Here is a 2745-nt window from a genome sequence, read left to right as displayed (position 1 = left end):
CGGGCAAGTAACCTTCCACCACCAACGATGAGCTTTTCATTCCCCTGTATGTTTCATTGGGGAACACGGGTTGAATCAATCCCCAAGGTAGGAGCGGTTTGTTTTCGAACTTCTCCCATCTCTCCCACGAGAACATGTAGATTACTTTGTCGCCCCCTTTGGCCTCGTCATCCTTCTTGTAGTCATTTTTTTATCCTTTTACGGTTTCAAATGCTTCAGATCCGCGCGATTCAGGTAACCAAACACTTTATTAACCAGTGTCTTGCACCGATTAGTCTCGTGTCCATAGTCATCATGGAAGTCACAAAACTTTGAATTGTCTCTCCGATCACATTCAGACATGCGCGCTGGTTTCTCAAATGTCTTGGAGATAGGTTCTGTTACGTAGAATTCTTTGCGGCTCTTGATTAGGTTCCTGACACGCGTTTGTTTGTTTTCGCGTGCGCCCTTGTCTCTACTCGTGTAGCGACCCCGACAAATCGTCAAATGACGGCGTCATCTACGTATGGTCCCATTACATGGACGTAAGTCTTTATAACAAAGTTTGACCGAAAAATATGTCGCATTCATTTCATAAATAAGGATGTTTCAAAGTTTACAAAAGTAGTTTCCATAACAAGTACATAACAATGTTTAAAGTTTGTATGAAACACGTGCGACACAATTAAAAAGTAGTCAAAAAGACGCTCCACGTATGCAAGTATACTCGACATCCAATGCAAGTATCAAAAAGTATGAGCGGAAGCATGTATCACCTAAGTTCAAGGACCTGAGAAAAACATAGAGAATCTGTCAACGAAAACGTTGGTGAAATCATAGGTTTAAATAAGTAAGTGAGTAAAAGTAAGTTGAACCACAAGATTTGCAACATCGATAAAGTCATAGTACATTCTAAAAGTTAATATTCACGAGCACTCAATTATCAAAGCTTAACATTCCGTCCGTTAAACCCCGTAATAATAGTGTTAGAACATACACTGTTTCCCGAAAATATATTTCACCCGTAGACGGTAGCGAACCGTCCGAAGTGAGGGTTTGTCAAACCCATATGGCCATATAACATAAGTTCTCGCTTACACCATCTGATGTAACTAATGATAATCGAATTGAGGATTTGTGTTCAAACTCGTATGTAGAATGTTTGTTTTCCCTGTACTTGTGTTCACGTAGTTTAAAAGAACGTTTATGTTTTCTCATCCCAAAAGTAAGTTCAAAAAGAGTAAAAGTGGGACTATGATCTCACCTTGTATGCACGAGTAGTAAAGTACTTCAACAAGTAAACGTGTGCAAAGAACAATGCTAATCTTGACCTAAACAATAGGTTGTATCAATAACGGTAAACACGATAGGTCAAAGATGTTCAATTAGTCCTATGGCTCGTTACGACTCGATTATGTAGCATGTGAATCAAATTGTCAAGTTTCATGCAAGATACAAGTACAGAAACAAGTTAGGAAGGTTGCATAATCATTTGGTTAAGTTTGAAAAAAAGTCAAACTTTGGTCGGTCAAAGTCAACGAAAGTCAACACGTTCGGGTCGGGTCCCGAACTATTTTTCTGAGGTTTTTATTCATATATAAGCATGTTAGAACAAGTCTCATGTGAATCGGAGGTCCATAGTGTGCCAAACATTTTTCGTATTTTGACCAAAGAGGTCAGAGCCTGGACACGGCTTATGCCGCGCCGCGGCCCACAATTGTCGCGCCGCGACAATACACGGGAGCTGGTACCTGGACAGTTTCAAATGTTCAAGTCTTGATCCAAAATCTTTTTGTGCATAAAACACAAACCGCTAACACTTAGGACTCGCACCTTATATCGTTGGAAAGCTCTTTTGACGTAGAATGCAACTAAACACAATTCATCAATCAATCTACCTATTATAACAACCAAAACCGCATCTAATGCTCAACATTAATCGCATACAAGTTCATAAATGCAATTCAATGATTCGGGCAATCAATTTACATGAATGATATGCCGTTTCGAAGGTAATCAAGCATACAATCCAACTAAACACTTACCAACCATAATCCTTGGCATTCAATGCATCAAAAGTCCATTTCAAGTTCATCAAACCCTAACCCAAATTCACCAAAATCATAAATCAAGTTCATGAACTTTTCTAAAGCAACCTACACATCAAATTGAAGCTAGTGATACTAGGAACACAATTAGAACATGAACTTTTAACATCTAACAACATATGATCATCCAAAATTCAAGAACAACACACCAAAATTCAAGTTCATGCTAGTTATACTAAAACAACGAGATCGAGCATACAAATTACATACACGACATCACAATGAGCCATAGACACTAACTAACACCATTTCAAGTCAAAAACACGAATTTAGAGAAATCTAGAGTTTTAGAAATGTTACCCAAACGAGATGAAGTTGGTACCAAAATGAAGAGGATGAAGAGAGGATCACGAATATGTAATTTATTTTATTGTAAGCCTCCTAGATTGAATTTAGATGATGATTGAATGAATTTGGAAATTGGGTGTGTGTTCTTGCTAGAGAGAAAGAGAGAGAGATGGAGATGATAATGAATGGGTGAAAGGGGTTTGACCCTTTGACCTAGTCAAGGGTTTGATCCCTTGTCAAGTTTAGTCCCTCAACTTTCGTTCGGGTGCGTGAATTACCTAAACGAGATAATTTAAAATGCGTATCAACGGGAGATGTTATAAACATATAACGGAGTTTAAATTAGTATAACATAAAAGTAAATGGAAAA

The 2745-nt window shown here is 38.2% G+C and overlaps 1 long non-coding RNA gene across 1 annotated transcript; it reads right to left on the bottom strand.

Moving 5' to 3' along the window:
- Nucleotides 1-669: 669 nt before the first annotated feature.
- On the bottom strand, nt 670-2451 carry LOC139853078 (uncharacterized). The gene is made up of 3 exons (XR_011761274.1): nt 2388-2451; nt 1244-1310; nt 670-769 (listed from the first exon to the last, which is right to left on the bottom strand). It is a non-coding gene; the product is annotated as an uncharacterized lncRNA (long non-coding RNA).
- Between the last annotated feature and the right edge of the window lie 294 nt (nt 2452-2745).

This window comes from Rutidosis leptorrhynchoides, chromosome 6 (genome assembly GCF_046630445.1).
Source record: "Rutidosis leptorrhynchoides isolate AG116_Rl617_1_P2 chromosome 6, CSIRO_AGI_Rlap_v1, whole genome shotgun sequence".
Taxonomy (NCBI): domain Eukaryota; kingdom Viridiplantae; phylum Streptophyta; class Magnoliopsida; order Asterales; family Asteraceae; genus Rutidosis; species Rutidosis leptorrhynchoides.
The sequence above is the reverse complement of the archived record's forward strand: the minus strand, read 5'-3'. Positions and strand labels throughout refer to the sequence as shown.